Source organism: Triturus cristatus, chromosome 4_1 (genome assembly GCF_964204655.1).
Source record: "Triturus cristatus chromosome 4_1, aTriCri1.1, whole genome shotgun sequence".
Lineage (NCBI taxonomy): Eukaryota > Metazoa > Chordata > Amphibia > Caudata > Salamandridae > Triturus > Triturus cristatus.
The window spans coordinates 544,115,260-544,132,371 of record NC_140585.1 but is presented as its reverse complement, the minus strand read 5'-3'; the positions used below and the strand labels follow the sequence as shown (position 1 = coordinate 544,132,371).

The 17,112-nt window shown below is 46.1% G+C and overlaps 1 protein-coding gene across 3 annotated transcripts in view; it reads right to left on the bottom strand.

Annotated features, from left to right (window-relative positions):
* Window positions 1–17,112, bottom strand: part of LOC146855202 (glioma pathogenesis-related protein 1-like) — a 403,498-nt gene that overhangs the window by 249,240 nt on the left and 137,146 nt on the right. The window lies entirely within an intron of this gene.

Genomic DNA, 17,112 nt, shown 5'->3' with positions numbered 1-17,112 from the left:
CCGAGTCTGGAAAAGTGATCTGGGAGGGGAGTGTTTTTAAAATATTAGTGATTTTGGAGGAAAATAACTCATCTAATTGGTTACATCTGAAGCCTGAGGAATCGGTGGTGGACAGAGGATCTGGGGCTTTCATTAAGGAGTGGATGATCCGGTATGTTTCTTTGGAGGAGTTGGCTGCAGCTTGTACTTTACCTTCGTAATAGGTGGCTTGGGTGTTTTTTAAGCAAGTTTTATAATGCTTCATCGCTGATTTATATTCTCCTTTACTCTTTGCTTCCCAGTCCTTTCTCCAAAGGCGTTCGAGTTTTTTACAGCTCTTTCTTAATTCGCGCAGCTCAGGTGTAAACCAAGGGGATTTGAATGTTTCCTTTTTGCTGGGGAGCAATTTATTAGGAAGAACTGAGTCCTGGGATTTAATGATCCAGGAACGGAATTGGTGATCCGCCAGAGTTGGGTCTGGATCAAGAGTGGGAGTGGAGGCTAATAATTTGCCGGTCCAGACTTCTATGTCTAGTTTTGACCAGGGGCGGGATGGAACCTGGGGGGGGGGGGGGGGGGGGGGGGGGGGGGATCTGGTTGGGGCTTCCATGGAGATCGGGTACTGGAAAGGGATCAGGTGATGATCTGACCAGGGGATAGGAAGGGGCTCGGTTGCGGTCAGTTCAGGGATGTTCGTGAAAATGGGGTCCAGGAGGTGGCCCTTAATATGGGTAGGGTATTGGTTTTTGAAAACAAGGTTAAGGGAAGTTAGGTCTTCCTTGAGGTCTACCGCTAATTTGTCTAACGGATCATCAAAATGGACGTTGAGATCGCCTAGAACCATGAAATTGGGGGAGAGACAGGCTAGGGACGTAATAGTTTCCACTAGGGAATTAGCAAACTGACCTTGCGGTCCTGGCGGCCGATAGACAAGGATGCCTGAAAGTGTTTTAAGCGGAGAGAGGTGAATCGAAAAGTGGATGTTTTTGCAATCCTGGATCGGGCTTTCTCTAAAATGGCAGGATAAATGCGTTTTAAAGATGATGGCGACTCCCCCCCCCTATCCTGGATGGTCTATCATGATGTTTGATTAGATATACCGGTGGCAATGTTTGGACTATGTCAGGGTCCGATGTTGTATTAATCCAGGTCTCTGTGAGGAACAGAACCTGAAGGTTTGTCTCTAACAGGAGTAGGTTGATTTCAGCGCTGTGTTTGGGGAGGTATTTACAGTTAAGTAGGGCCATCTTAACCCAAAGTTTTTTTGGAGGGGTCGGGGATTTCAGGCTGTAAGGGCAGTGAAGGCAGCTTGTCTGTCGGTCTGGTAGGGAGAGCGAGTGAAGGCATGGGTTCGAAGTGGGGTACCTGAGCTGGAGGAGACTCTTTTGCGAATATCTAATATATGCTGGAATGGGGACTGCCGGAGTCCTGGGCCCTAGGCCCGGTCTGGCGCGGACGGGCGCAGACGGGCTTACCTTAGGCACACTTTGGCATGACTGTGACCTTGCAGGCTGTGCACAGGGTGCCCACGGACTTCCCTGACCCTTCATTAATCTGAAAACATGTTGTGATCTCTGCTTCCACTGTTTGTGTGTATTTGATGCGTAAGGCGCAACACCAGACATCGACCAGGAGCCTTGAACTTTATCACTAGATTTACCGAGCAGTGATCTAAAATCCCGCGTGCTAAGATTTACACCTGTGAGATGTTCCGACAATCAGCAGCTGGCATAAAGATCATGTCAAGTCAGGGCGTGGCCAAGCAGGCTACGATGGCGGACGCGCCTAGCTGAGGCTCCGACATTGGGCACGAATCCTGCCAGATTCACCAAGTCGGGGGAGCCATGAGGGAATCTAAGGGACCTGAAAGCCTGTGGAAGCGCACACACAGGTCTTACACTCACCTGGGTGTTACGGGTTGGTGGATTGCTGAGCCCCCGCCAATGCCGACTCGGATCTAACATGGCGGCCTCCACAAGAAAAAATCGGAGCAAATAGCTGCGGTCGTAACCGTCAAACTCCTGCCACTACACGCACGAAGGTGGTGACATAATCACAGACCCGGAGGTGGGCGGGAATGGAGACAAGTGAAGGGGGGCTGGTGAAATAGCTCGACTGACTCCGCACCCCTTCCCCCGCCCGACAGTGGCAAGACACGAGTCCTGGTGAGAGCTTAGAGGCTGCGCGGGTATGCATGGAGCGGAAAACACCCCCTAGCCTGCTGAGACAGCCTTCCAGACGTAGGACATCAGTAGGTGAGCAGGGGGGCCCCCAACGAAAGGACCAATCCAACGAGGTAATGAAGCACACTTCCCCCCAATTCATATGCAGAGGCAGTGTGAAAAAGTGAGAAGAAATAAAAGAAATGTACAAATCCCCGAAGCACCGCATGCTGGGACTAACGCAAAGAGGCAAGTCATGCAATTCCTGTGTCGAGGAATAACCTTGTATTCCTCGACACACACCCCCCCTTACCCATCGGCTCTTTGGGGCCCAACTAGCTATCTGCCGAACGGCCAAACCCCCATTTGGAACTGGGCGCGGACGTTTCAGCTGCAAGACGCAACTAATTGTGGACAGAATGGGGAAACCTCGCGCCCACACAAGCTCCATGGTGCCTGCTGCAACGAAAGACGACCCACAAGTACTAAGCCCCCACGAAAAGGCACAGCGGCTCTTCCTGAACTGATCATGACCGAGAAACTGGACAAGATCCTAGAAGCTATTGAGCACTCCAGAGTGTCAATGGAGGAGTGGTTTGGCACCCTAGCTACAGGCATTAGCCTACTTCGAGACGATCACCGTATATTTGCAGACAGGGTAGTGGACAGAGAGAAAACAATAGCTACTATGCAGCATCAGTCAAGACACACCAAGAAACATTGCAGACTTTACTAGGCCGGAGGACAACTATGGAGGAACGCATAGATGACCTGGAAGGGCGATCGAGACGATGTAATATTCGGGTCCTGGGCCTTTCAGAGTGCGTTGAAGGAACAAACTCCATTGAGTACATGAAAAATTGGACCAAGTTGTTCTCGCCAGACACAAACCGCACCGCGTTCTTCTCCATAGAACGGGCCACAGAGTGCCGGCTTGTAGGCCTCCACCAGGATCCCCACCTCGCCTGATGCTTGCGAAGTTCCTGCACTATAGAGACAGGGATGCCATGCTCCGAGTGGCCAGGCAACATGGCCACATCCAAGTGGAGAATAAACAAATAATACTCTTTCCGGACCTCTCGAGTGGTGCAACACCAGCAATCTTTATTTTTAGAGGTAATGCGACGACTTCGGCAAGATGGAATCCAATACTCGCTACTATTCTCTGCGCGCCTCAAAATAATGCAAGGTGGAACCACTGTCTTCTTCACAACCCAGAGGCAGCCGACAACTGGGCGGACCTTAACTGCAACAAACAACTCAGCTCAAACTTTAAGTACACTAAGCGCCCTCCGACACAGCAAAGCAATAGACACTGCCCCAAAAGGCAAGGCAGGCACCCTAACCCTGAAGCTTACGCCCAGTCCACAGGGTCTCCAGACCTGGAGCAAATCATTACAGAGTGAAGGAAAGCCCTACAGGCAGTGACAGAGTTATGGCCACTCTCACCAGAAACGGTTACAGACAAAGGCCTTCTTCACATCATAAGAGGAAGAAGGCAGTGAAGTGACAATATCGCAAGCAGGCTCGATAACCCCACCACTGGTGACGCCACAGACAGCCAACACTTTGATATAGCCCACTGGCCACAGATACCACGAACTTTACAGGGGTGTAGCCGTATCAAAAAGTCATTATATCGCACAAGTTACAATGCTACACATGACCCACGATACACCACTGACTAGCTCCCCTGCACATGAAAATCCTGCAAGTTCCCCTTTGCAGAGCCGCCTTAGCATCACAAACTACCACCCCCACTATGTTGACGTGCCACCTTTTGTGGTAGGTCCCATGTATTGGGAGTGTATCCCACCCTAGTTGACCCCCCCTACTTGGTTAACCACCATTACACTGAAGCGCTGCTCCCAGGTAGATGAGACGTTTAAACTAAAACGCGGCAACAAGGTCGAGCTCTGATAGATACATATGCCCCAATACTGTCCAACGCCCCATTGGCTAATCGATCCCAGACCCCCTCTTGTACCCTCTGGCACATAAAGGTAATATTACTATCCTCACACTCAATGTACGGGGCATGCACACAGCACATAAGAGATATGCAGTGTACGCCTACATAATGCACAGAACGCACTACTGCAAGAGACGACCTAGTGGCAGAAGAACTTGATAAGCTGGGTAGACGCTGGTGTGGAAAGTTTTGGGCCACGATGTACTCCGCGTATGCACAGGGCACACTTATATGGTTACGGCTAGAAGTTCTGTTTCGGGAACTGTCCAGAACAATAGGCACGGAAGGGCGTTATGCTTTATTGCAGGGGCTCCTAGATGTCCAACCAGTCTTTATGGGAAGTGTCTATATGCCGAACACAGAACAGAGGAAATTCTGGGACTCTCTCCCACCCATTAGCCCAATACACCCAGACGCCTTGGATACTAGGAGGGGACTACAACAGCGTACAAAATATCCTCCTATATAGATCCTGCCCGCTGCTTCCAGCCTCCCCGGCAATAACACAAACAAATCACTTTCATACATGGATAAAACACTGGATAATGGCGGACACCTGGCATACCAAACACCCCGATGCGCGATTGTGTCATTTCATTCTATACCGCATAATCTCAGAGTCCCCCTAGAATGCTTCTTATGCTCCCCCTCCATAATTCCTATGGTTCAGGACTTGGAGTACCTGGGCTGGGTCCTATCAGATCATGATGCCCCTAAGCTTACCCTAGCATGGCAACCACCCGCGCAGCCAGTTCCCACTTCGCACCTGCCGTGCGAATGTCTAGAAAACCCAGTGTTATACAGATATTCAAAACTATTTTCGTGAAAACGTTAACACAGCAAAAACCAGGGCAGTGGAGTGAGACACATTCGAAGTAGTGATAAGGGGCACGTGCATCCAACACATCTCTAGAGTGCGTAAAACCTTAGAGCGGTGTACAGTGGAAAAATAACAAAAACTGGCCTCACTGACACAGACGACAGATATAAATGAAGCCACAGCGGCACAAGTAGCAGAGGCTAAAACAGTATATACAGAGGTACTCGCAGACCTCCACAGATATAACTTTAGAGCACATGCAGCCAGGGTACCCAAGGAAGGAAACAGAGCCGGGGCATTGCTAGCTTGGCTAGTGAAACAAGACACTGCCCCGCAGCCGATCACCGTTGTGCGCACCATGGCAGGAGCCTTAACCCACTCCCATGCAGACATAACACAGGTGTTTCAGGAAAATTACTCGGTCCTATATACGGCTCATAGCCCAACAGCCCCAGAGACACTGGGCAGATTCCTGGATGCACATCCTCTACCCACTATAACACAAAATGACCAAAGTACCCTAGATGATTATATTACTGCAACATAAGTGACACAGGCAATACAAGCCCTGGCTACATGTAAGGCACCAGGTATGGACGGCCTGCCGTTGGAGTTCTTCCACACTTTTTCAGCCCAGTTAGTTCCCCAATTGATAGAATTATATAAAGCAGCTCTGACGGAGGGAGAGCTACCGCAATCTATGCATGAATCAATAATGGTCTCGTTCCTAAAGCCAGACCAAGACCCCTTTCACTTAGGTTCATATCGACCCATAGCCCAGCTGCCCGCAGAATATAACATTTATGGCAAAATCCTAGCAGACCGGTACTGCTCAATTCTCCCAATGTTAATACACCCGGATCAATGTGGGTTTGTACCGGGGAGAAACACTTTCAATAACATCCGGCAGCTGTTCCATGTACAGGATCAGGTCCAGGGTCGATTCCCCCGTGCAGCGTGCTTTGTCCTGGACCTGGAGAAGGCCTTTGATACATTATTGTGGCCGTACCTCTTTAAGTTTCTCCAAAGGATGGGAGTGGGAACCCGCTTATTGGCCTACACTATACTCATGTACACTAGACTGGCCTCCAGAGTAAAACTTGGATGCCACATGTCACCCTCATTCCCAATATTGAGAGGTACAACGCAGGACTTCCCGCTCTCCCCACTGCTATTTGCCGTAGTGATGGAACCACTAGCAATCCGGCTTCGAAGGGAGTGCGAGCAGTGGGGAATTCCTATAGTGGGGACTGTGCATAGTGGATCACTCTATGCGAATGATTTGCTCATTTATGTCCGAGACATTACCTCAAACCTTAGCGCGATTTTTGCCACATTGACAGAATTTGAGGCCATAGCGGGCCTTAAAGTTAACTGGGCCAAGTCCACAATATACCCATTATCAGTCGATCTTCCTCCCCAACTGGTGTAAGCTGGGGGCATTGACTTAGCGTGGAGTGCTCAAGCAACACGTTACCTAAGGGTGCGCCTGTACCACACCCCACAGGACATATTTTTTAGGGTAACTACCGAAAAGCACTAACAGGCATTCGCTTCCCGATCAACTTCTGGAAAACTCTCCCTTTAGCCCCCAAGTGGAAAATTGCAGTGGCCAAAATTATCAGAGTCCCACAACTGCTCTCAGGTCGTAGACGGGTAGCCCTGACCAAACTACAATTACCAATGGACCAGGGAGGACTAGGAGCTCAATTACAATGAATGCCGTGGAGAGACCCATGCAAGCACAGGGCCAGTCGCTGTCCCAGTGATCCGGCGTATGCTAATGCCAGGGGCCAAACCTACGCTAAATTGCCCGTTACAAATGACAGTAGTGCACACTTGTATGAAACATATACATCGGGTGTCACGCGCAACTGACTATTGGTGGGCCTTCCCAGACTGCCACCACACCTGGCATATGATAGACACAGAGCCATCCACACACCCTGTCCTCCATGCACTATTACAGATGGGTCCCGCACATCACATAGTGACATGGTTATATAAAGCAAATTGAGCGCATGGCGTGGTCACACTTGCCCCCTTTCTGGAAAAGTGGGAGGCGGAGTTTCAGAGGTCACCTCATGACAAAGAATGGGTACTAGCACTGCAATTCCCGCCAAAAGTATCCAGCAATCACCAATTCAAAAACATACAATACTTTTTATTTCATCGTGCATACCTAACACCAGATACCCTCCAGCGTTAGTACCCGAACACGCAATTTGCATGCCCTAGGTGCCAAGAACCCAGCACAAATGTTCTCCATATGTTCTGGAGCTGTCTGACGCTACAATCCTACTGCAACACTATACACATCACACTACGCGATGTGACAGGGCTTGCAGACATCACCATGTGGGAGGCTATGGTGTTAGGTATATGTAAGCATCGGAAACACCACAAAGTAGAGATGCGATTTGCATCCCTAGCCCTCCTACTAGCCAAACGATGTATAGCTGTGCACTGGAGCATCCCAGCAGGGCCACCACTGGCAGCTTGGAGGGGATCAGTTATTAAATGGGGAGCATCAGAGGAAGATGCGCTAAGGCTCGAAGAAGTCCAAGGAGCTCGGAAAACATCCCATTTTCATACAGTGAGCAACACTATTCCACACCTTCAAGCATGCTACGCCATTTGCACCATCTCCACAGACCCCCCTCTCAAACCCCCCAGGAAGGATCTTACTCATGCAGCGCACAGGGCAACCTCCTCGTGGCGCCTAGCCCGCGGGGTATGGATATGGGACAAACACTAGACCTCATGCCCAACTAAGGCTTTCCCTCCAGAGACATGGTCCAAAGTGGCTAGGGCTCCAAACTCCTTACCAGGCTCACCTGCACTCAGAGCTATGTATATCCTCCTATAAGGTGTATCCCAGTTGAATTCACCCTGGTTTTACGTTATATCTCCCATATGCTTTTACTCGTACCAATGATAGGCGATAAATACTGCTATGATGTACACAATTAAGTTAGATCCTTCAAATGGATACAAACGGAACGTAAAGTGTAATGGTACAGTGATAAATGATGACGATGCCCACAGCTGAAATGATAATGTTCTAAAATGCATGTACAAACTCTTATGTGAACTTTAATGACTAATGAAGTTGTCTAATACGTGTGCGCAATGAAAATCAAATAAAAAGAATTTACAAAAAAAAAATAAAGATGTCAAGTCAGCTTGGGCCCGATTCACAGAACTAACTTAAGACAAAATCCTAAACTTACTACCATTTTGGTATTCACAGAAGGCACTTACTCATTTTGGTATTCACAGAAGGCACTTACTCATTTCGGTATTCACAGAAGTTAGGAGTCCTAACTTTAGGACTCCTAAATGCCTTCTGTGAATACCGAAAGTCTTAAAATTAGGATTTTTCTCAGTTTAGTAGAAGAAGAGTTAGGACTCCTGACTTTAGGACTCCTAAATGCCTTCTGTGAATACCGAAAGTCTTAAAATTTGGATTTTTCTCAATTTAGTAGTCCTAAGTCTAAACTTAGGACTACTAAATTGAGAAAAATCCTAATTTTAAGACTTTCGGTTTTCACAGAAGGCATTTAGGAGTCCTAAAGTTAGGAGTCCTAACTATACTACTACTAAACTGAGAAAAATCCTAATTTTAAGGCTTTCGGTATTCACAGAAGGCATTTAGGAGTCCTAAAGTTAGGAGTCCTAAACTTAGGACTACTAAATTGAGAAAAATCCAAATTTTAAGACTTTCGGTATTCACAGAAGGCATTTAGGAGTCCTAAAGTTAGGAGTCCTAACTATACTACTACTAAACTGAGAAAAATCCTAATTTTAAGACTTTCGGTATTCACAGAAGGCATTTAGGAGTCCTAAAGTTAGGACTCCTAACTTCTGTGAATACCGAAATGAGTAAGTGCCTTCTGTGAATACCAAAATGAGTAAGTGCCTTCTGTGAATACCAAAATGGTAGTAAGTTTAGGATTTTGTCTTAAGTTAGTTCTGTGAATCGGGCCCCTTGTGTGTGGTGAGTAGCTGAAGTATGTGTGTATTGCCGTTCTCAGGGTTAAGCAGCCTCCATGTATCGTAGAGGCCCGCTGCGCCAAGCCAACCAAATAAAGTACCAGGCACCGCTGTGTTGATGCTTCGACATCACACCTGTGTAGTCAGCGGCTGGGCATTAAAATAACCCTCTCCATATGTTAGCCCATTTGGAAGTTTAGCCAGTATCCGTGGGAGGCCCCCTAGGAACAAGTCCAGTGCTGTAGGTGGAGCATAGAGACAAAGATAATTCAGCAGTCTCCCCTCCAGTGTCCCAGTGAGTGCTAGATATCTCCCCTGGGGTTCCTGCTAAGTCTGTGTGACCACCATGGGGAACACCGGGCACCTTGGGGGTAGCCAGCGTGGTAGACTCTATCAAACCCCTCATGGGCCAGAAATGCACAGTAGTTCCCCTGCAAGTGGTTTTCCGCAACATAAGAACTGAGGGGTTAAAGCGGTGGACGTATCTCAGCACCGCAGATCGCTTAATATGGTCCAACAGACCTTTAATGCTCCATGACATAACTTGAAGAGCGGACATGGCTCCAGATAATACATTAGTGCAGTGCTTCGAACCCATAGAGTGCACAGGTTGAGGTGCCCCTCTCTTGATCACTTTGGTTGCACATTGGCCAAAGCTCAAGTGTCAGTGTGATGGAATGTGTATGAGGTATACAGTATAAATGTATACAGATATTTAGGCCGCCAGGGGTCTTGGAATCTAATTGAAGGATATACCGTGTCTCTAGCCTCCGTAGCTTGGATTCCCTGTCACCTCCCCTTCTGCTAGGTGTAATTGCATCAATGAAAAAAGTATTTAAGTCCACTCTTGTGGACCTCCCTGAAATGCCTCGCCACAAGATAAGTATTATCTTGATTAGCTATGACACGGAGGTGTTGCAAGATGCGTATGTGTGGCCAGTTTAGTGCTGCCAACGTACTTAAGTCCACAGGGACAAATAAGTACGTACACAGCATACTCGGTCTTACAGGTTAAGAGTTTAGGCGATCTTGCGCTCCCTGTTGCTGAAGGGGTCTGTGTATGTTTTCGTATTTACTCCATGGAGGCAGGCCTTACATGGTTTGCATTTATAAATTCCACTGTTGGTCTGTAGCCAGGTGGTTTTATTAATCGTTTCTGAATTTGTATTGACCAAAGAGTCCCTCATCGAGGGGGCCCTACTGTGTGTGATTGATACCCTACTTTGCAAAGTCAGTCCGAAGACAGTCACACTCAGTACGGTGGGCTAGTTCTTATTAATGATTCTATGGAGGCTAGAATGTTGCCTGCTGTAGCCCATGATAATCCTAAAGGGGTTGGATATGTTACCCCCTCCCACACTGTCAATTGTGTTATGCTGGGGTTCAGTGTGATCTACTTCCCATTAGTCGATAAGGAGTTCATTTCTGTCATGTCCCATGGACTTCATGATGGCGCTGTCAATAGTGTGCTCAGTGTAACCCCTCTCTCGGAATACACGTTTGCTCAATTGCTGTGCCTGTCTTAAATCAGACTCATTGCTACATATTCTTCTAAGGCGTAGCATTTCCCCGTAGGGGATACTATTAGTAAGGTGTGGCGGGTGTGCACTGGTAGCATGCAAGGTCGAATTCCCAGAGGTTGCCTTTCTGTATAATCTGGTCTCAATACTGTTGTTCTGAATATATATCTCAGTGTCTAAAAATGTGATGGAAGATTGACTCATGGTGACAGTAAAATGGAGGTTCAAGTTATTATCATTAATCACTGTTATAAATGTCTCAGCCTTATCTTTGGTACCATTCCATAATACGAATAAGTCATCAATATAGCGCAGCCAAACAATCACATTTTCTTCAAAACTTTGCTGAACTGGCTCTTGAGGACCAGTTACTCCCAGCTACCCAGATGTAGACAGGCGTAGCTTGGGGAGAAACTAGCCCCCAAAGCCACGCCGATCTATTGATGATAGAGAAGATTATTTCAGGATATTTTCTTCATCGTCTGATAGTTTGATTTGTGTCAGGTTTATAATTGTTTTATTTGTCCCCTTTTCCGGTGATATTTCTTTGTCCACTGACCCCTTCCCTTCTTCTTGCTTGGATTTTGGATGCCTCTTCCTTGCCCTGCTCCTCTGCCGCCGCTCGTAGTTGGCAGACTTTCGCTGTAATTTCTTTGAGGTCTCGGGCGAAGGGTCTGTTTTCTCTCGTAGCATAAAAAAATTGATCTCCTCACCAGGTGATGGTTTGGGTATTTGGCCAGTCACCTCAGTGCTACGAAATTCAGAAGCAGAGTCGCTGCCCCCCATTGAACTCAAATTGGATTGTGATGTTTCTACCGGATTTCTATTTTTGTTGGAAATTTTAAGATTAACAATGGTTCTGGATGTGGGAGACGCGAAGGGCCTCGTATTTTTTGGCAAATGTAAAAATGTGTCCCAACTCCTAGTCATTGCAATCTCTCTGGAACTTAAAAGCTTTTCTCTCCATGATTATAGTTTCCTCTTTAAGCCTGAGTGTCATATCATTAGCAAGTTTTGTTTTTTCCCCTCAGTCTTTTCAATCTTGTCCAGTTCATCATTAATCTACGCAATTTCTTTGAGTAATAGTGCCCTATCAATGTCAGCATATTTGATAAGTATCAGTACTAATCTCCGCGACGACTCCAAATTACTCTCGGCCCATTCCCGCATGAGATCGGGGTTTGGGTTCTCATAACTAGGGGCCGTCAAAATTCTCAAACCTCTTGGGATGCGTTGACATCTATGTACCTTTGGAGGGATTTTGATTCCCACCACTTGCTCTGTTCGCTGCGTAGCTTTTTTCTAATATTTTGTATTTTTCTTTGAGGGAACTGTCGCCTTTGTTACTGTCCGTATTGTTCTTATTACGAATGTTAGATGGAATCGTGAGGCTGTCAGAAAACATGGCCATGGCTGCAGCCTCCCTGTCTCGTACATTGTCGGCCGACATACTGCAAATAGGATAACAATATTGTTTTGGCAGGCCAAGCGATATCCGAGTGGTTTCTAATCGCTGCTACCAACCAACTACAATATGTTTTTCATTTGTATGACTTTGCTATGCCCTAACTTTAATTTAAAAACATTTTAAATAAAAGAGAAAGGCTGATCAAGGAAGATGCCTGGAATGGCTTTGTAATGGCATGTGAGGAACTCCCAAAAATTCTGGACAACAGTCAATGATCGGCAGCACCCCGCAATTAAGAGAGGATTTGGGCTCAAACATTACTCCTCAAAGCTGGACTGATCACTTTAAACGTATCTACTCCTAGGAGAACCAAACGCTTGTTGGGTCTGTGGACTGTTGTCCGTCTTTCCCCCTAAAAATTAGGTTTGATCTCAAAGAGGTTATTAAGGCCATCAGCATTATCTCCTCAAACAAAGCTTTGGGCCCAGATGGGGTGCCCATGGATATGTATAAAGGTAATATTGATCTGTGGTCCCTCATCATCACAATTGCCCTGAATGCCGCAGTCACTAGCAAGATCCCCACTTCTGGGCAACAGGCAACCATCATACCTATATTTAAGAGGGGCTCTCGTTAGGACCCCGGAGCTAAAGGCCCATCTCCATCCATGAATCTGTAGTCAAGGTATGCCTTACTTTGAACTTAATTGTAGAGAAAACAGAACTGCCAAAAAATGTCCCCTAAATCTATTGTTCATGTACCTGAACAGTGCATTCAACAGAGTCAACCATTCCAAACTGTGGACCATTCTTGAGCGGATAGGTCTGGTGCAGGATCTGGTTGACTTTTGGAATACACTGCCCTGGGAGGTCTCAGCCAAGGTGAAGTGTGGTACAGGTGGGGAATGTACTCCACTGTTCTCAGCTTGTGGCGTTCATCAAGAGCGTGTCATGACCCCTATTTTTTATATTATACATAAATGACTTTGACTCCTCTAATAGCAACTGTAGTGACCCAAGTAAAATCAAAGCCACCCTATGCCAGCGCTTCTCTATGCCGACAATGCAGTGCTGCTTGCCCGCACTCCCAATAGGATTCAGGCCCATGTTGACAATTATCTATCCTTCAATGATAAATTGGACCTTTATACCAACACAACAAAGCAACATTATATGGTGTGCAGCCCACAGCGCAGAAAGGGAAGACCAATAAGCATCAAAAGTGCTAATATCACCAAGGTCAGTGTATTCCCCCACCTGGGCGTGATTCTCACAATGGCGAGTTTTAGGGCATTTTTGAGTTGTTGTCTCATGGCCACCCACACAAGTGGGGTACCGTTCTTATCCAGGGAAAAGTGGGAACTCTGCGTGGTATTAAATATGTGGTTCCCCTCAGATTCCAGGACTTTTTCATAACCAAAATGTGAGGATTTTTTGGGGGGTTATATTTTAGCAAGGTTGGACGTTTGCTAAGGCTTCTGGGTAAAAGTTCCCCAGTGAGAGCCATGCAACTCACACACCTGTATACTCCCTGGTTGTTATCTTTTAAAAAATGTACAGGTTTTCTAGCTTTGCCCTAAGTGCCGGCTGAGCTAGGGCCCAAATTCCACAGGTACCCACTTTGAAAAAAAAGGATCAGATTTGAGGGGAATACAGTGATGTATCATGTTGCGTTTTGGGCCATTTCCTGTCGTGGGCACAAGGCCTACCCATGCAAGTGAGGTACCATTTTTATTGAGACACTTGGACGAATGCTGGGTGGAAGTACGTTTGTGGCTCCCCTCCGATTCCAGAACTTTATCATAGAAATTCGAGATATTCTTTTTTTAAAATAAAGTTTGTAAGGCATTCTGGGTAAAAAAAAAAAAGAAAAAAAAATGAGAACCACGCAATTCCCCCCCACCCTGGATTTCCCCACATATCTAGTTTTAAAAAATGTTTCAAGTTTGCTAGGTTTCCCCAGATGCAGGCTGAGCTATGGCCCAAAATCCACAACTACCCACTATGCAAAAAAGGATAAATTTTCAGTGGAAAAGTGTGATGTGTCCATGTTACATTTCGGGCTGTTTCAATGTTAAGTGAGGTACCATTTGTATCGGGAGACTTGGGGGAATGCTGGGTGGATTCCAAAACTTTCCATCACAGAAATTTGAGGACATTTTTTTATTTTTGTCAAAGTATGAGGTTTGCAAGGTATTCTTGGTGAAAAACCTGGTGAGAGCCATGCAAGTCACCCCACACTGGACTCCCCCAGGTGTCTAATTTTCAAGCATGTGCAAGTTTGCTAGGATTCCTTAGGTGCCAGCTGCACTAGGGCCCACAATCCACAGCTAGCCACTTTGCAAACAAAAGGTCATTTTTCAGTGAAAAAAATGTGGTGTATATGTTGCGTTTATGGGCCATTTCCCACTGCAGGCCCCAGGCTTATCCACACTAGTGAGGGAAGACATGTGGGCGCATAGAATAGACAACCATTTGGTATTACCAATTGGATTTTGCTGCATTTGTGCCTTCCAAATGTAAGCCAGTTCATAAGAAAGAAGACATTTTGAAAAATACCCTCTAAATCGTATGCTAGTGTGAGTACCCACAAATTGAGAGATGTACAAATAATCACTTCTCCTCAACTCCACATCTTGTGCCCATTTCAGAAGTATGTATGTTTACTTGGTACCTATTTCTCGCTCTACATTTGCAAACATATAAAATTGATCTATACTCTACCAAATTAAAAATACACTGCACAGTGTAGCTCAGTTGTTGGCTCAGGTTTCTTGGATTCTTAGAGAATCTACAAACACTGTTTACCCTCACAACCAACAGGCTCTAGCGGACCTATTGGTATATGGCTTTTGTAAATCAGCCATTGTGACAAAAAGTTCCAGATGAAAACGTTGTCACACATGGCCATTTTTCCTTAATCATTTTCAATATTTCTTTATTTCAATAGTTACTTTCTTTGGGAAAACCTTGAGGGATCTACACATTGCTGAATTTGGTCTACTTTTCACATATCTACAGCATTTCTCGATCACCAATGGGTTTCATACTGTTTTCTGCAATTGAAAGTAGGTTGAGAGCGCAAAAAAAAAAAAAAGAGAAAATGGGCAAGCCAGAGCACTTTTTTCATATTTTTCCCAAACCTCAAAATGTAGCTATATTTTGCCTATTTTCTTGGTCCCCTCCAGAGTAATCCACAAAAAGGGTACCCTTTAGAATACCCATATGTTGGAAACAAAGGACTCAAATTATGCATGGATACCTAATGTGGAAAAATGTTATGGAGCCCCAAGTACAAACTTTCCCCAGTAGACAAAAAAGGGTGCCGCACTAGGGAGGGTGGAGAGGCCCAGTTGTAAAAGGGTTAAAGTGGTTGCAGTTTTGTTAATAAAACTAAATTCAGAAAGCACTGAAATTCACCAGTTTTGGCCCTGTACACTAACCATAACTTGTGTCCCAGTCATGCGCTTATGACCACACCAATTTCATCACTGATGATATGTTTAATGACAACATTCATGACATTACTGATGACATTACTGATGACATAATTGACGACAACACTGATGACTGATTCATTTGGGCAGGCAAGGGGGGTTCTGTTCTTGCAAAGCTGTGACCAGTGGCCTCTTACTGTCCTGACCATAAACTTCTGTGGTCCCCAAAACACCTCCAGGAGGTGGCAGATTTTCAGTGGCAGGGCCCAATGAATGCTCCGAACAGCAGCCGTTCACTACTGAAGACACTTCTGAGATAGGGAATTAAACATTGCCAGAGATCACTTTAGAAAAGCCAGTACATATGGGAAATAAATACCTCTGGTCACTAAAAAACATACAAGATACTCACAGCACCAGACATAAGCTTAGAAGCTTGAACCTATCGAGATTTGTTATGAGCATTTGAGCATTCTGTATTATCTATTGATGTGGTATTAAATAGTAGTATAATAAAATACTTTTATGTTATAAGTAAAAGTATTGACTGCACTATCCATTATTTGGTGTTACAATGCACACTTTTACTACACCAGCTCAGTTGTATGATGGAACCCTGCAGGCGTTTACCCTGCACGCCTTTACAATGCAGTCAGTATCGTGCCTGCGACATTACAAAGCATTACTTTAGCATGCAAGTCATTAAAACGGCTTGCTTTAGGGGGCACTGAACTTTGGAATAGTATAAATTACTATTTTAACTCCAGTCTATGCAACAGTAGGGGAGGCATAGGACTAAAAATCCAACACCAGTCCAACAACGCGCCCCCTACAGCAAGTCGTAACGTCTTGCGTGGTAAAGTAGCGCATGGTAATGTCACATGCGTGGTACCGACTTTGTTCTAAAGGCTGGTCGTTGTAAAGACTATGGGGTAAGGAATGTTTTCCGACCAGCTCCCTTAGGAAGTCTTGGACTGCTTGCCTCCCTTCCCTGAGGGTTAAGTGCTGAAAAGGTTTACTCATTTGGGCAGCCATAGGCAGGGCCGGACTGGGAACGCAAACCAGCCCTGGCAATTGAGTTGGGCCAGCAGCAGGAGGGATGGGAGGGTGAGAGGGGTGCATGTGGAAAACACTGCAGCTGCTTTTGTTCTTGGGGGCAGATATTGCTGCTATGCTTCAAAACCGGACCGGTAAGAAAAATATCCCCCAAGAGGTCCAAAACCAGCCCTCACCCTGGCGGCCCACAGGGGAAATGCCCGGTGCCCACTACGGCCAGTCCTGCCCTGGCCATAGGTTGCCAGAGGAAAACCCACTCAATCACCTCAACAGTTACCTAATGATCCCCAAGTGCCCCATGGCCCCTAGACCGGTTGTAACATAGGTTACAGTTTGTGGACTGCTTCGAAAAGTGCAACCTCAAACACCGTGAAGCACATGTAATGAATTAAAATGTTTAAAGTAAAATGAATTGACTAACAGTAAACATTGCAAATACTGATAGTTTCACAATGCAACATACAATCTTTCTGAAATGTATTGGTGCTGCTGACCGAGAAACTGATGTCTACAGAGATAAATCAGTGCCTTGCTCCAACTTTGTTCATGGACTCCTACAGCCTCATTTACAACTTTCACGAAAGGCAGCGCAGCGAGTCACTTTGCTGTGCTGCCCTGCATCGAAAGAAAGCGGCAGCAATGCACAGTATCTATGGGGTATGGCACCTTCATGTTCTCTTCCACTGCACTGGCGCTCAATTGGCTTCCTTATGCAGGCACCTTTGCATAATGGTGCCAGGGTGTCAGTGTTGTAGAAATTATT